Source organism: Paramisgurnus dabryanus, chromosome 23, assembly GCF_030506205.2.
Source record: "Paramisgurnus dabryanus chromosome 23, PD_genome_1.1, whole genome shotgun sequence".
Lineage (NCBI taxonomy): Eukaryota > Metazoa > Chordata > Actinopteri > Cypriniformes > Cobitidae > Paramisgurnus > Paramisgurnus dabryanus.
Genome location: NC_133359.1, coordinates 24,552,489 through 24,571,324, shown reverse-complemented (window position 1 = coordinate 24,571,324; position 18,836 = coordinate 24,552,489). Strand labels below are relative to the sequence as shown.

Here is an 18,836-nt window from a genome sequence, read left to right as displayed (position 1 = left end):
GTACCTTTCCAAAAACTGCTCTAAAATATCATACATCAATATTTTTGTTTCCACTTTAAAGGAGTCAATGCTTTAAAAGTACTTCTGCCTGAAACATGCATATCAAATATTTATATGTACCCTTTATATGCCAATATTTTTACATTAACCCATGTTTTTAACAGAAAAAAAACTAAATATTTAAAAAATGGCTAAGCTATGCAAAAACCGACATGTGATAGGGACAAAAATGCTACAATGAAAACCATTATAACTAACATTTTTGGCCCTCCATTTATCTTAATATAAACTAATACATACCTTTATGTCAATATATAATTTTGGACTACTGCCTTCAAGTAAAAAAAAAACTGAAACCAAAATTCTAAAATGTATCAAAAATCATGAATCTCTGGGAATTTTGGGCAATTTTAAATCATCACAGTCAAGATGGTTTAACAATCAAAATTAGAATGGCACAAAACATCTGTAGGATCTCTTGTGAATGCACACACAGATTCTGAAAAATCATTGACAGTGTGAATAAACCAAATATCAAACAACCCCGGACAAATCCTGGATGCATTTTCCGTGTATTTTCCGTATTGTCTGTGTGAAAAAGGCCATAGTTGCCCGATGGTTTAAATTGGAGAAGTGGCGATGGCATCTTTGGAACGATTGGCTCTATATGTAAACTGATGTTGGTCAAAGGTGTTTAATGTTCTGCTGGATCAACCTCTTGAAGCTTTTCATATTAACTGGGGTAATTTCCACCAGGCTGTAATCATTGAGATCACATATGAGTTGTCTTTGGTATTGGGATGACTGCTGCTGTCTTCAGGCAGGATGGGATGTAGGTGTCAGAGGCGTCATGCCCATTCAAACTGAGGGGGCACATGCCCCCTTGGTTTTTTGAGCCTCAAAATCAAAGAAGCGTCCATTAATCTGTTATTTGTCTTTTAATCTGTTTAATATGCACAATATTATTACTTATGTGCTGCATCCTTGTCATTTTTCGGAGATTTTCGCCGTTTTGATCGTGTTTTGATCGTGTTACATTACTTTATGCTGGCGGCAGGCGATGCATTCAGTGCAGTCGCTGATGTCATCAACGTCTGAGCGCGTTCACGAGCTCTTTGCTGTTGCTGCCGCATTTTCTATCTGAGGAATTAAAACGTGGAAGAAACGTTCACAACATTTCCAAACCGTACGGTAATGTGCAGTTAACCCCCTCTGTGTATGGTTGTATGGTTTAAAATGTGACCGTCTCAACGTTATATTAGTAGAGATTTCTAGATTCATTTTCTTGGTACAACGCCAAAGTTCGCCAAAGTTCACAAGGACGCAGAATATCACACATGTTCACATGAGGTAAAGTTGAATGCAAAAATCAATTTCTCTAATAATTTTTATCTAAAAAATTTTTGAATCATTATTGAACATTAAAATCAATCACCTGGCTATAGCTTATGTAATGTTCGTTGTTTATAAACTTTATGGATTTAAAATTACATTCATTTTATAGGATTATGCAGTTGTTGTGCAAAATGCATTGACACAATTAAACAAGTCATTAAACAAAACGTGAATAAACAAAACATGCCGTTCCAGATGTAAATGCCAATATGTCATTATTCCGATTGAATAGTATTTGATATGAAAGTTAGTCAACACTTTTATTTTGAAGGTTTTTGTCATGAAGGCAGGAAGGCTCAAAATAGTGCCAAGGAAAAGACTGAAAGCTTTATAATATTTCGTTTGATGTCCGTGTATGCATACATTTCTGTATCTGTGCACACTGTGCCCCCTTAAAAAAAATTGGTGCATGACGCCCCTGGTAGGTGTTGTCAGGGACAAGTTAAAGATCTTTGTAAAAACTGCAGCAGGCCGGTCTGCAAATTCTTTAAGTCCCTTTCCTGACACTCTATCTGGACCTGCAGCCTTCCTTGGATTAGCAGCCCTGGGGACGCTCCTCATGTTCATGTACTTTGAATGGGTGCTCATGTCTGATGGGGACGGGTGGGTGTGGTGTGACGGTCTCTGACAAATTTACCTCAAAACAAGCAAAAAAGCAGTTGAGTTCTTCCGCTAGAGAGGCATTGGCATCAAAGGTCTTGTGAGTGTTGCTTTTGTAATTTGTGAGGTGCTGAATCCCCTCGCCAGAGTCGTTGTGGGTTATTGTTTGTGAAGTGGTCCTCCATCTCTCTTTTGTACTCTGCTTTTGCATCTTTGATGGTCTGCACAGATTTGCTCTGACTGCACTGTAAAGGTCTGTGTCTCTGGACTTAAAGTCAGCATTGGGGGCCTTTAAAGGCTCGTACAGACTACATGACTTTTAAGTGTGGGCCCCAACTATTCCCCAGCTGTTCACACTACATTATTGTAGAAGTTGTGTTGAAGTTGTTGAGCTGTTCACACCACATGACACAATGTGAATGACCCACAACAGGAGGTCACACTACACGGGTTGAGAACAACCATGTCACCCAATGATTTTATTTTGTCTCCAAACCATGTTTTGAGAGAAAATAATCCCTTAAGACATGACCTCATGAAGCCATATCCAATCAGGCAGACAAAACACAACTACCATCTCTCTAGAGTACGAAGGGTGCTAGAGAATAAATTTGGCATTCTTGCCAACCAGTAAAGAGTTTTCAGGTCAACCATATTCCTGGAGCCAAACACGATGGTGAAGATCACAATGGCCTCTTTGCAACAGCAAAAATGCAACGCAATCTGATGCGGGACTGTTTTGTTTCCCCAGCGGGTTGTGTTGATGCAACACATTCAGAAATACACTGATGTGGAGGTATCCCTGCAAACAGCAAGTTAAAGCCAGTTATGGTCAGTTAGGGACATTTATTTTCTTGTGTTATCCTGTTTTATCTGTACTATGAAGAAAATGTGGTTTGCATTGTTTATATATTGTGTTTATTGTTTTATTCGTTTGTTGTGTTATTATTCAATTTACAAAACCAGCAGTGCAGGAAAGTAACAAATGAAAGCAATTCGCATGTTGCAATAAAGTACCTTATATTTCTTTTCTTTCTTGATCTTGATATTTTGCCAAACATGAATGTACAAGACTTATATTATGATACATTTTTTATCGCATAGCATTTAATGAACGCTGGAGCCATTCACACAAGAGACGCATCACTGATCATTTAATATTTGTAAATGTGTCTTTTTTTTTAAGATGTACACTGTTATGGCGAATGAGCAACATGTGCAGGCCGACGCGTTATTGTTTACAAACGATTGACTTTAGATTGATCAAGAAGGGTTTTACACTTGTCAACGGTTAAAGGGTTTAGATTTTATTTCTGAGTGCAGTTTCATTAAATAAATTGTCTAGAAAATGTAATAATACATTCAATAATGCAAAGAGGTATAAAATATTATGATTCATATTTTACAAACAGCTAATATGTTTAGTGTTTTACAGCATTGCGTTTGTGTTTTTGCATCCTTTTTCATTGAACTTCATCACTGTACAGTCAATTAAGTCACTTTACTTTGTAATACAATGGCTTTGAGAAATGAACATACAGCATGCTTTAGAATTGTGCTTTTATTTATAAATATATATTTTTAAACGTATAATTGATTGGCTAGCTCTTTGAGACATGTGACATCACAGGATGAGACTCTTTGATAAATTATTGGCTTTTTCACACATACAGATTGGTGAGCGCTTATCGCCTGCTAATCCCCCACTGATTTGCACCTGATCACACCCGACCTGTTGGGGACTTGCAAATCTGTCTTAAAATCACGAAGTCTAAACTGGGCTTACTAGAGTCCTGACCTCTTTTGTCATTCAGGGCATTACACAGTCTTGGTAATGGTGTGATATGATTGGATTAAAAGTACAGAAAGGTGGTCTGACTGTCCTTAATAAGGCATTATATTTGTCCTGTAGCCATTCTTGATGTTTTTGTACACTGTAAAAAAAAAAACGTTTTTTTACAGGTAATATTCTGTATATTTTTACAGAATTTTCCAATTTTTTCATTAAACAGTAAAATGCTTTTGTTTTACAGATATTTTCTGTTATTTAAAGATTTACCATTAAAATGACAGTATTTCCTTGTAATTAACAATCACATCAAAATTATGTTTTTTAAAGGCAATTCATACTATTTTTACAGATCAAAAATGTATTTTCACAGACATTTGCCGTTAATTTTCACAAACATTTGCCGTTAATTTTCACAGACATTTGCCGTTAATTTTCAGACATTTGCCGTTAATTTCCACAGAAATTTGCCGTTAATTTCCACAGACATTTGCCGTTAATTTTTACAGACATTTGCCGTTAATATTCAGACATTTGCCGTTAATTTCCACAGACATTTGCCGTTAATTTTCACAGAAATTTGCCGTTAATTTCCAGACATTTGCCGTTAATTTCCACAGACATTTGCCGTTAATTTCCACAGACATTTGCCGTTAATTTTTACAGACATTTGCCGTTAATTTTCAGACATTTGCCGTTAATTTCCACAGACATTTGCCGTTAATTTTCACAGAAATTTGCCGTTCATTTTTACAGATTAAAAAATTATTTTTACAGAAAATTTCTGTAAATGTTTTATTGATTATTTTTCTGTAGAAATGTAAGTAAAATTACATAAATCAGTAAATTTATAGTGTTTTAAATGTATCCCTCTTCAGCATTGAAACTTTTAGGGTTTTGCTCTTGCTGCAAAGTAAGACCACGTCCACTGTTAACTCACATTCCACCTCAATCTCTAACTGGTGAACATTGTTCAGCAATACTACAACATGACTTCATCAAATCCACTTCTTTGGTTTTGTGCTGCTTGTAGCTATACAACTTGACTAAGAAATGTTTTTGGAGCTGCAACTTGTGTCATGGTAGCCTACACTGTAAAAAAAAAATACTGTAATTTTTTTTAACTGCTGTAAATCATTTCATGTAATGTAAACTAAAACACTTAAAATAACAGAAAATCACAGATGTAGCCAAATGCATTTATTGTTCAATAGTCCAAAACTTTCCAATGCATTAAGATAATAAGTATTAGTTTCCAAAACTCTCCAATACAATGCAGATCACAAAATAAGGCTTTAGCCTTGGAAATACAACAACGAATACCACTAAGCACTGCAGCATTTAATTAACCACAAAGGAACACATTACTACATAGTGACCAAACTTCAGTCATAAATTTACAGTTTAAACAAACACACAAGAAATAGTTTTAACTGTGCCTACCTTTAAATTGCTTATCTATGAAGATAAACTTTTAAATTAAACACAAACTTGAAAATCTTGTCAGAGTCTCTTCTTCAATTCCATTGGAATTAACTGGCAAGCCATTTAAAGTCCATTAGTTTTCGTAGCAGTGTTCATACATTTGGGTTCATTCCATGCCTTTATTTGTCTCACATTCCAGCAGCAAATTTTTGATCCAGTTTCCGGACTGATGCCCACAACTTCTCTGTTAAAAAAAACAACAACCAGAAGATCTTATTATAAAAAATCAGCATATACTAAAACAATAAAATAAAAATTTGCTAGAAAAAGATTTTAAAGTTTTAGTTCTGCCAAACATAAAAACTGTCCAGGGCAGTTCCTTTAATTCATACTGGGTTTATAACAATGCAGTATGGGTTGAAATTAGAAAATTATTCACAAATAGATGCACATTTACTGGTGAACTTGATGCACAGTACAAATGTATTTTACCATCCACGAACAAATGTCTTAAATTTGAATATATACAATTCAGAATTTAAATTAATGTGTATTGATTTATACAAATGGAGACATGTTATGTGAATAAAAATGCAAAAAATGAGATGTGCATTTGTGGTTCAGGTGACACGCCTGCATTTATCCCGTTCTGTTTATTTGGATTTTGAGACTCATTTCCCCATGTAAAGCATTATATGAGCCAAATATAAACAACTATCGATGAATAAACCAAACAAATGCATTTCATTTTTGTGTCCGTAAAATTCAATATTCAAATGAATGTGCATAGATTTGTACAAACAGAGACATTTGTGAATTTCAGTGATTAAATTTTGTATCATTATATCACAATTTGTGCATGCAAAAATGCTGATGTGCATTTGTGAATCAGGTGATACATGTAAATTCACATGTTTGGTTCATTCAAATTTTGCGACTTTTGTTGCGTGGTTTGTATTTAACCAAACAGGATGAATGCATGTACATCGCCTAATTCACAAATGCACATTGATGTTTTTGCATACACAAATTGTAATAAACTAATAAAAAATATAATCACTGAAATTCACAAATATCCCAATTTGTGCATGCAAAAACAAAACCACTAATGTGCATTTGTGAACCAGGCAATGCATGTGCATTCATCCTGTTTGATGCACATAATTAAATTCCAACACAAAATGAAACGCATTTGTTTGGTTCATTCATTGATAGTTGTTTGTATTTGGCTCATAAAATGCTTTAAACGGCAAAATGGAAATCTCAAAATCCAAATGAACAGAACGGGATAAATGCAGGCGTGTCACCTGATCCACAAATGCACATCTCCTTTTTTGCATGGGCAAATTAGGATATATATAAATACATAACAAAAAAAATTAACATTTTTATTCACATACATGTCTCCATTTGTACAAATCAATACACATTCATTTAAATTCTGAATTTCATATATTTAAATCTTATGGTATTTGTTTGTGCATGGTAAAATACAGTTGTAACGTGCATCAAGTTCGCCGAGAAATGTCCATGTATTTGTTATTTTGACTAATTTCAACCCATAAAGCAGTGGTTGTAGTGTTATAGTTATTAGTATCTGCTCTAGAGTTTGCACTTTTATCATAAACCCTTTTGATGCGTGTTCAGCAGGCACTCATTTTGACAATACACATGATGCACATGGTTCACATGACGCAACAAACACATATTTTGAATTTGCTCCCCTGAAAAAAGAAGTCACTAACTAAAAAACTTAACCTAGAAGTCAAAAAAACTTGCAAGTATACAATAGATATTTGTTAAGAGTTTATGCTCTGAATTACCTCTGAATAAACTCAAGTGTGCATGCAGCTTGATTCTGATATGTGTCTGATATGCCCCAAATGCCTCTAAACATGGGCCCAGGACAACCTTCTCTTCAGATGACAACAACATCCATTTGCTTGAGGTCATCAATTCACCTATATAAATTAAACTTGGATTAATAATGGTTGTGACAGTATGGTTCATGGCATGCACTGCAAAGAAGAGCTTAGTATTTCTGTCTTTTTTCCAGTCTAAATATATTAAAATTCTTAAATCAAGATGCAGAATATAAGATAAGAAAAATGACAAGAAATTTTGTCTAGCTTCAATCTAAATTAAGTGAATAAAAAATAATTTAAAATGATCTTTTTTGGATTATTCGACTATACGAAGAGTAAATTTACTTATTTACTTGAGCTCTTTATTGCAGTGTATGTACCTTGTGTAAACAACAACAAAAAAACAGATAACACTAGAAAAAAATTAATCATTACAAAAGAAAACAAAAAATAGTTTGTATTCATTGTATCCAAATTACCTTGGATGATCAGTGAGTGTAGATGAATCCGATAATCCTCATTCCATGTAAGCTGCAGTTGCTGCTACCTAAAAAAAATTAAACTATATTTCATATAAACAGGACATAAAAAAAAACTAAATATGGCAGCTTCAATTAGAAGGGACTAAGTATTCTTTTTCTTATTTTGGAAGTGAATGGGGCTCATTAAAGATTGGGTTACAAACATTCCTCAAAATATCTTCCTCCGTGTTTGAGATGTCATGAATATGAAGTGAAATGCATTTAACATACTATAATCTTGTATTACAAAATGAATTTAAGTAAAGCTGTACTCATCTTTCATACAAAGATGGGTTCAAATGTATTACAAGTGGTACCTAAATACATTTTTAAATTAGATTTTAGCATATTTCATATGTACTAAGGAACAAAAAATGTAGGCTATATTAAGTACAAAATTAGTACATGAAAATAGAGCACTTTGAGTAGATTATAGAATTGTACTTGTCATTGATCAAGGTACTTGACTTCATGAGGCGAGGCGCTGCAAGAAACGACATATGGATGACATCAGAGTAACGCGAGAGCGATTTGAAATCAGCCTCTTCCGCAACATTTCTCGCGGTACTCTGATGTCATCTTTGTCAGTTCTTGCGGCGCTGCGTAAAGTTGAGTACACAAAAAACCTCGAAGCAGGACAATTTATCTATTACTTCTCAGCCTGAGAAATACAAGGTTTGGCGTGTGAGCGTGTGAACTGACTGAAATGCGTGTGTATCACGGTGAATGCGTGAGACTTGACTTGAGAGCCCTGTCTTCCAGCATGCCATGTGCAACAAACTAACACGCGCATATTACATCAAATTATATGCTATAGACTCGCCCAATAAATTCAGCAAAGAAACTAACGCTAATACCCAACTCTGATGAACGTCTTGTGTTTGCAATGTGACAAAATAAAAATATTACTTACACGATTGAAGAATTATCAGATGCAACAACTTCTTTCCACTCCGTAGACACCTGTCTGCGCATACTCGCAATGCGCATGTGCACCGCGCGCAAATTTGCTGATGACGTCGTGACATCACACGTACTGCGCTATGCACATGTTGTCTAAATGTGTTTCTTATCAAATATTTTTGACAAAGATTTGTACATTAAAAGAATCTACATGCATGTTTATAATTCATTTAATAGGCTGCATTTATTGCAGTTATTGTAAAGTGCCAAAGCTTTTATTTCCAAACTAGTACCACAGCTGACATTTTCAATAAATACATAAAATAAAATAATAAGTGTCATTACATGTTGTCCTGTAGCATTTACATATTAGCCTATTTTAAAAATACAATATTGCAGACATACTGTAAAATTTGCATTTAGCATGCTCCCACAATTCATTGCAAACTACAGCAATGTAATTTTCAAATTATATAGGAGAGAGAGAGAGAGAGAGAGAGAGAGAGAAAGAAAACAGGGCTTAAGACAAATTTGATACAAGATCCACAACAACCATTATTAAAAAGTCAGCCTCTCTCACACCCCATTTGCATTCAAACAAAGCAACATTATCTGTGTATTTGTAATATGTAAACTCAATGGACACTCACGATTCTATTAAAGACTTAGACCTAGTCCACACGGACCCGAGTATTTTTAAAGCCGTGTCATTTTTAAACGTGGTTCGGCCGTTTGTCCACGCAAAAATTCAGTATCAGGGCACTAAAACCAAACATTTTTGAAAATCCCTGCCAGGGTAAGGATTTTAAGAAAACGATGGATGCAGTAAAACCAGGGTTTTTGCCCTGCGACGTCAGAGTGTGCACCGTTATCTGCTGTATTTGACATCAGAGGTTATATTGTTGCCTACTGGTGTGGCATGCTCTTGACAGTGCTTGATAGCGTGTTTTTGCTTTTTCATGTGGACAGAGATTTCTTTTAAACTGAGCATGTGTGAACAGGATTTGTTTGGAGGAAAAACTCAGGTTAGAAATACCCATGTCCATGTGGACTAGGCCTTATTTTCCTGCATTTTTGCACTGGCGGGATTTCAAAATGGCAAACTTAGGCCTTGTTCACACGGACACGGGTATTTTTATAACCGTGACTTTTTTACACCTTTCATCCACACAGACACGCAGTATCACGTCACTAAAACTGAACATTTTTGAAAACCCCTGCCAGGGTGTGTATTTTAAGAAACGCCGAGTGCAGTGTTGTTGTGTAGACAGTAAAACCGCCTTGCAACGTCACTTGTGTTAGGCTTCTGATTGGCCACGGTGGCTTTATGATTTGAGTAATATCACCGCCTGCCAGTGTGGCATGCTCTTGACAGCGTGTAATTTCGTGTTGTTCCATGTTCATGTAGGCAGAGATTTCTTTAAGCGAGCATGTGTGGAGGGGATTTTCTTTAAACCGCAGCAGGAAAAACTCCAGTTATAAAAATACCCATGTCTGTGTGGACTAGGCCTTAGCTTGGCCAATAAAAAATTACAAGAATCATTGTTGTTGCCATGAACTTTTATATTTATATCCTAATATAAACTAAGGTATTGTTATATGAAAACCCCAATTTTGTGATCAACTTTCAAGTATTACAAATAAAGGAAGTCTTGGACATTCAAAAAACATATGAAAAACATCATAAGCATTACAGGACAGAACAATCTTATTAAACTTTGATACCGAGCTATTTGAGGCTATAATACAACTCTACACTGAAGATCTCCACAGGAGGTTTACACAATACTCTCCATGATGGATGTACTTCTTCACAAATAGAGATTTTATCCCTTCATTTAGTATCTGTTTTTCCTTGCAAATGTCCAACATGCACAGATTTTACACACAAACGTTTTTCTTTGCCACATTATGAAAAACCAAATCCCTGTCAACAATGCAGTCTGGTTTATATTACAACTCATCCATTTTTAGGGGTCACCTTCAGCTCAGGCAAGTTCTGGGGTGTAAAACCATCTACCAGGGCTGAGTTCATACAGGACATTAATGCATGGCGCAAAGCATCCCTAATACACTTAATTATCCTGCCCACAGTTCTCAGAGATTTTAATTTAACCTGTGCAGCAAGTGATTACACAGTTTGTGTAATCATAATCATAAACACACAATAATCATAAAGCACAAGTAATTTTTACAGTTTACCACACTTTTGTTATTTTTCAGGCTGTTTACCTAGTGACTAATAAAAAGTCTCATACATGAAATTATCTTGTATGAAATTGATTTGTCCATGTTGAAAAATAGGGTGGATGATGTAGTGAAGTATAGGGTCAACAGTCATAGGCTACAGGAGAAACCCCAACAGAACCTTTGTATATATATATATATATATATATATATATATATATATATATATATATATATATATATATATATATATATATATATATATATATATATATATATATATATATATAGACCATTTCACAAGATGTAAACAACACTGGTCCAGAAGCACTTCCTGTTTCCGTTTTTTAACACTAGATAAACGTTGGGATAAAATAAACCAACAGAACATATAAACCTGAATTAACTGAAGTTAAACAAACATCTTAAAGATAATAATACATGTGAAATAAAAAAATAACTCACAAACTGTAACAGGAAGTGTTTCAGGACCAGTGTTGTTTACATCATTTGAACTGGTCTATATATGTATGTATATATGTATATATATATATATATATATATATATATATATATATATATATGTATGTATGTATGTATGTATGTATGTATGTATGTATGTATGTATGTATGTATGTATGTATGTGTGTGTATATATATATATATATATATATATATATATATATATATATATATATATATATATATATATATATATATATATATATATATATATATATATATATATATATATATATATATATATATATATATATATATGTGATTGTAACTTTTGTTGCCTTTTCAGACTTTGTTTTGACAAAGATCAAAAAATTTCCACAGAATAATAAAAATAACATTATTCTAATTTCAACTCCATACAACTAACATTCACAATTTTATTCAACAGCACACTTTATGCATCTCTTGTTTGTGTGTGTATGTGTGCGACACAGATTCAAATTTGCCGCCAATTCCCGCCCACAACGTCGAATGTGTCGTAGGTCGTAACAGTCGAATGAGCAGCAATGATTTGGTCACGTGTTTTAGAAGTTTGAATTCACAAACGGATGTCATGCGACTCCTCAACGGGTTTGCGGCTTTGTTTGCGCGGATATCTTCGATTCACTGCTTTAGGTGAGCCATCCTCGGATATCATGGAGCTGCATTTGCATTTTGGAATAAGGAATATGTTTTCTCCTGCGTTTCGAACGAAGGTAAGAGTGTTTTCAGTTCAATATAAAAAGTATGCATTTGTAACTGGTGTGAATTATTTGAATCGGTTTTTTTCCCTATATTGTATTATTTTCTTGAATTTACTGGTTATACTCCGTTTTATAATTAAAATGGGTTAATGAACCTCAAACAATTTTGTTCATATCATTGTTCACAAGGAAGAGAATATAACGTTGAATTAAGGGAACTTTTCTTCGGGTCTTCGTTCAGGGTGGGAACGTCATCGGATCGGTGCAACATCTCCCGGGTTTCTCCATGTACAACGTGTGATGGTGCTTTTCTCGTAGACGTTTCTCTGGTATGCTGAGTTTTATCGTTCAAATGCATATTTTTGCTCAAGGGCTCAACAGCATTTGATCGTGTTGGTTGTGATGAAGTGTTGAAGTTTTTAAGTGTAAGCACATTATGAATTTCATAATCTTATAATAATCATGTTACGCTCTGTGTCTTCAGGACAGACAGTGAGAGAGAAGCCGTTGATCCACTGATGATGTTGGTCTGTTTACAGGTATGTTGTTTGTTTAATTATTTTTCATGAAAGAAAATAGATCTGATTAACTGTTAATAAACATGCATTGTACATCGTGTTTTAAGAATCCATTTGAATGATATTTTGTGCTGTGCGTGACGCACGTGGTCAGGCCTGCACATGATGTAGGTAGGTGCTAAATGTAGTAAATGTTTCATTTGGATGTTTCTCATGTCATTGTAGTTGTTTCATTAGAAGGTTAAATCATAAGAATATGAATTAATAACATATTTCAATGTAATCTAGTATATTTAATGTTGCTATATAACGTTACTTATAATACACTATTAGACTGCATTAAAGGAGACCTTTGGTCAATTTTAACATTTTAGCTTTGTTGTTTGTAAATGGAGTGCTGTCAGTACAGAGAACAATTAATGCAATTGTTGTTGGCTACACTGTGTTATCCTCTTTTAAAATTTGCACCCAGTTGACTAAAATGGGCCCAGTTATGTTCTTTAAGCCTCTTTAACACCCTGAAAATGTTATCACAAGTGCCCAGCAATGTAAAGTGTTTTCTTCTGAGTGAACACTGTAAATATGACTGCGGTATATGTGAAAGGTATGCATAAAAATGATGTTAATTCAGCCAGCTCGCATACCTCGGTTTACTTCCCGTTTTCTAGTGTAGTCCACATTAATCGATTGTTGAATTCGAATGATCCAATATGTCAAAAAAAAAATTTATTCCACAAAAAAGCTATTGCCGTGGTTATGTCTATAGTAATGAATATGTAGCAAGTAAAATAGGCCGTAACTTATGGACATACATAACCACTGCAAATTGTTTTTTTGTGGATTGCATGAGTCGACAACTGATAATTTTTATGCATATCTTAGCAGAATAAATCCCTTTACATTGCTGGGCACTTGTAATGACATTTCAACGGTGTTAAGAAGCTAAAAGCACATTTACAACAGGGCTGCATTCAGCCCCGACAAAACGTTGCACCCTGCAACACCCTGTTCTAATGACGCAAGAGTTGCAACTACGGTAGCTGAGAAGGTCATTCCTTATGTCTTTTTAAATGTTATTTTTTAAATCCATTGTACGAGCTGTCTCTTTAGTATCGCGTGTTTGCTGCAGTTATGACACACCCACCAAACAAGAGAAAATGTATCTCAAACCGCGTTGCATACCGGTGCACACCGTTTTCAGGAAATATGTTGTTCAACCCGGAAACTGTAGCTAAACGTTGCACACTGTTTTAAACTTGAACGTGCCCCAGGCCCTGTTTCAGTAAACAGGGGGCATATTCTAAAAAGGAGTTTGATAACACTGTAAGCAACAGCGATTGTTTTCATTGTTCTCGGTACGGACAGCACTCCACATCTGCAAACAACAGAGCTAAATGTTAAAATTGACTGGAGTTCTTCTTTAATACGAATGTTAATGTGATGTTTTATAAGGAAGATAAGAGATGTATATATTGTATTCCGTTTTCTTTACTTGCATGCATTTCATTATTATTTTTTATTGTCTAAGTTAATATCAGTTTACCTGGGCAAGGCTGACGAGTGCATGCACGTTGCTTCTCTAGTGGATGTTTCTTAGAGGCTGTTTACACTTGGCATTAACATGCGTTTTCGTTGATCGGATCACAAGTGGACGACGTTAATGCCAGGTGTAAACGGTGTTCAAAACGTTTTGAGCTCGTCCACTTTCGACCACTTTCAACCACATCCAGAGGTAGTCGGAACCACTTTCGATCGGATCTCTTTGGAGTTGCGGAACGCACATGTGGTTGAATGTGTTCGAACAGCCACACGCGACCGCCTTCTCTCTGCCCATTTATCTAATCTAATATACTAAACACAAGTTTTACGTCTTTTTTTTTTTACTTCTGGCGTGAACATACGGTGAACAGCTCTATTTTTAGCCTTTCATTGATACAACTTAAGGGGGTGATCTCCGTAGTTTCGTTTTGAAAGCGTGTGAAAGTTGCGCGATCCCATTTCATCAATTGCGCTGAAAATTCAGAGAAAGCTCTAACATATACAAAACACTGTGCAGCATGTTTAATTAAACACAAGCAACGGACTCCGACATAATATTAGTTTGCGTCCATATAAACTCATAATTACTCCCGCTCGGGTTTGAATGACAGCAGAGACACTCGCCCACAGTCTCACAGACCATCCCCTCACAGTATTCAGGACAGAAGCGGTCGAAAGTGGACAAAAGAGACGGATTTAAATACCAGGTGTAAACGTAATGTGTTTCTCTCGTGAAGTGAAATACGTTTTTTGGGCACACGTGAATGGGTGTTTTTGCAACTGCTTTATAATCAGTGAGGCACAAAGCAAATCTTGAAACAGCGTGAAACTATATTTGTGCAATGTGCGCATGTCAAATGATCAAATCTGAGGTAAATCTTGTGTCATATAAACACGCACATCATTCCGATCACATTAAGTGTTCATGTAAACACTATGATAGGAGGCTAAATGTGTCCATGTAATGTAGCTACTGTTAAGTGATCCTGTGGTCAAATAATTATAATATTTTGTATCATTAAAGTAAACTTTTTTTTTCTTTAAATCAAATGATATATTCACCACAGTATTGTGGTCAAACCTTAATATCAATCATAATAACAGGTTAAGTGTTTCCTCCATTAATGAGTTTGGAAATTTTAAAGAATGCTTAAAGGAATAGTCTACTCATTTTCAATATTAAACTATGTTATTACCTTAACTAAGAATTGTTGATACATCCCTCTATCATCTGTGTGTGTGCACGTAAGCGCTGGAGCGCGCTGCGACACTTTGATAGCATTTAGCTTAGCCCCATTTATCCAAAGGTACCATTTAGAGATAAAGTTAGAAGTGACCAAACACATCAACGTTTTTCCTATTTAAGATGAGTAGTTTTAGAGCAAGTTTGGTGGTACAAAATAAAACGTAGCGCTTTTCTAAGCAGATTTAAAAGAGGAACTATATTTTATGGCGTAATAGCACTTTTGGGAGTGCTCTGGCTCCAAACCAGCACCAGCTCTCCCTTGGTGGAAAAGGGGTATCAATGCTTCCTCCATGATGAGTCTGGAAATTAAAAAAATGCATAAAGGGACACTCCACTTTTTTGAAAATATGCTAATTTTCCAGCTCCCCTAGAGTTAAACGCTCTGGGTCTGGCTGTACCACTTTTAGGATAGCTTAGCATAATCCATTTAATCTGATTACACCATTAGCATCGCGCTAAAAAAATTAGAGTTTCGATATTTTTCCTATTCTAAGCTTGACTCTTCTGTAAGTTACGTTGTGTAGGTTACTAAGACCAATGGAAAATTAATAGTTGCTTTTTTAAGGCTGATATGGTTAGGACTATACTCTCATTCTGGTGTAATAATCAAGGATTTTGCACTAATTTCGGGCACTGCGTAATATCACTGCTGCAGCCATGTTACGGCAGCAAAGTCGTTGATTATTACACCAGAATGAGAGTATAGTGCTAACCACATCTGCCTAGAAAATCACAACTTAATTTTCTGTTGGTCTTAGTACACGATGTAACTACAGAAGTCAAGTTTTACATAGGAAAAATATTTGAACTCTTTGTTTTTTTTAAACATGCATTGCTAATGGACTAATCAGATTCAATGGATTGTTAAGCTATGCTAAAAGTGGTAAAGCCAGACCCGGAAATCGGCTGAATGGATTCCAAAACGGTAAGAATCAAATGTTTAACTCTAGGGGAACCGGAAAATGAGCATATTTTTTAAAAAAGTGGAGTGTCCCTTTAAACTAATCCATTACACTTTAAAGGTGCACTATGCAAGAGTTATTCATAGTTAATCCTAAACCTAAATGTTAATAATTTTTTTTAAATATTTCCTCCTTTTGTGATTTCAGATTATAGAAAAACCTGTGCTTGTGGATCTACATCGGATGACCATGGCAACCCAGGTGTGGAAATATTTGACTGTTTTTAATCTGAAATCTGTGTAATCTAAGATGGACAATTCTTCTGACACCATATGAATGCATACTGTCGTCTGGCAGAAGCTAGATCATTTAGATTATAAAGTTATATGTTTTTACACATGCATCTATTTGCTTCAGAAGGCCTTTATTAAAGGATTAGTTCACCTCAAAATGAACATTTCCTGATCATTAAAGGAATAGTCTACTCATTTTCAATATTAAACTATGTTATTACCTTAACTAAGAATTGTTGATACATCCCTCTATCATCCGTGTGCGTGCACGTAAGCGCTGGAGCGCGCTGCTACCCTTCGATAGCATATAGCTTAGCCCCATTCATTCAATGGTACCAATCAGAGATAAAGTTAGAAGTGACCAAACACATCAACGTTTTTCCTATTTAAGACGAGTAGTTATACGAGCAAGTTTGGTGGTACAAAATAAAAAGTAGCGCTTTTCTAAGCGGATTTAAAAGAGGAACTATATTTTATGGCGTAATAGCACTTTTGGGAGTACTTCGACTTGCCTGAAAAGTCCGCTCCACTTCTCACTCTCATAATGGGAGAGGGAGGGTGTTACTGCGCAGAGTCGAAGTACTCCCAAAAGTGCTATTACGCCATAAAATATAGTTCCTCTTTTAAATCCACTTAGAAAAGCGCTACATTTTATTTTGTACCAACAAACTTGCTTGTATAACTACTCGTCTTAAATAGGAAAAACGTTGATGTGTTTGGTCACTTCTAACTTTATCTCTAAATGGTACCATTGAATGAATGGGGCTAAGCTAAATGCTATCAAAGTGTCGCAGCGCGCTCCAGCACTTACGTGCACGCACACAGATGATAGAGGGATGATTCAACAATTCTTAGTTAAGGTAATAACATAGTTTAATATTGAAAATGAGTAGACTATTCCTTTAACTCACCAATGCCATCCAAGATGTCCATGTCTTTTCTTTCTTTAGTGTAAAAGAAGTTAAGTTTGAGGAAAACATTTCAGGATTTTTCAACACAATGGACCTCAATAGCAAATTAATGCAGTTTCAAGAGGCTGTACACGTCACAATCCCAGCTGAGGAATAGGATCTTCTTTAGTCATTTTCTAAAAAAACCCACAAAAACCTTTATAAACTTTTTTTTATCACAATTGTTCAGCTTGTGCTGGTCTGCGATGCGCCAGGCATAACGTCATCACGTTGGAATTGTCACCCGTCATGTCATTTATCTAATATATTTATATGTGTACTCCATTTAAAAAGTCAGGGAAGGGCAGCAAATTCCATCTAATTTTCCCTCCAATTTCAACATCTTTGTTTTTTATTTTATTATTATTTAAAATGTTTCCAACGTGATGACGGAATGTACTGGTCTTCAATGTGCCAGGCAAGATGACCATTTGTGGTTAAAAAGTATATAAATGTTTATTATTATTATTATTATTATTATTATTATTATTATTTTAGAAAATGATAGATCGTTTCAGATACTGTAAGACCCTATTTCTCAGGTGCGACTGTGCACAGCCCATGAAACTGCATTGATTTGGACTTCAACATTTTGGTTGCAATTAAAGTCCATTGAGTGGAGAAAAGTCCTGAAATGTTTTCCTCAATGAAATGTTTTTATTTTGCCAGTAAAATTTTTTATTTGACACAATTATTTTATTAATTATCATAATGTAGCTATTTTTCATACTTTGCTTGTATTTCTACTGTCCAATTAACATTACATTTTTGTTTACAATTCACTTAAATGACTGTTCTGTTTTAAAGGAGGTACCCTTTACATTTTTATAGTTTTTATTTTACTGCAAGAAATAACATTTCTTAGTTACTATGCATGAGATTAGCTATATTTTAAAACAAAATTATTGTTGGTAGACATGGCTGTTTTATATAACGACAACTAAATACCTTAATTTCCAGATTATGTATGTAGCTTTTGAGGTATTTTAACATACTATGATTATTTTTCTATTGTCCAATAATTCTGTTAAAATATATTTCTGTAATATTTTAGTCTTTGATTTTATGTACTTATTGGGTTTTATACATTGTTCTTAGTTGTTTTGTAAAGATAAGCTATATTTAAGAGTAAACTGTTTTTTTACAATGTATTTTCACATACTTATTACGCTTTTATACACGTCTTTTAAATAAAATGACTAATAAAAACCATACCTTTACAGAGATTAACCTGAAAAGTAGTTGTTTTTCGTGCATTTTCACATACTTGCTACGTTTTTACACGGGTCTTTTTAATTATTTTACAAAGATAAACTGTATTTAAAAAAATATTACTGTATAAATACAGAGAACTTAATAAAGTAACTATTAAAAGCCGTACATTTACAGAGATTAACCTGAAAAGTAGATGGTTTTCATGTATTTTCACATACTTATTACGTTTTTATACTGTTTTTTTAGTTATTTTAAAAGGATTTTACTATATAAATACAGAACA

The 18,836-nt window shown here is 34.6% G+C and overlaps 2 long non-coding RNA genes across 2 annotated transcripts; one reads left to right on the top strand and one right to left on the bottom strand.

The window, feature by feature from the left end:
- Nucleotides 1-3,950: 3,950 nt before the first annotated feature.
- Nucleotides 3,951-10,860, bottom strand: LOC135780994 (uncharacterized). Its single transcript, XR_010545055.2, has 4 exons — nucleotides 8,509-10,860; nucleotides 7,554-7,621; nucleotides 7,033-7,170; nucleotides 3,951-5,453 (listed from the first exon to the last, which is right to left on the bottom strand). It is a non-coding gene; the product is annotated as an uncharacterized lncRNA (long non-coding RNA).
- A 702-nt stretch (nucleotides 10,861-11,562) lies between these two features.
- Nucleotides 11,563-16,633, top strand: LOC135780993 (uncharacterized). The gene is made up of 4 exons (XR_010545054.2): nucleotides 11,563-11,902; nucleotides 12,132-12,219; nucleotides 12,375-12,429; nucleotides 16,303-16,633. It is a non-coding gene; the product is annotated as an uncharacterized lncRNA (long non-coding RNA).
- The last annotated feature ends 2,203 nt before the right edge of the window (nucleotides 16,634-18,836 follow it).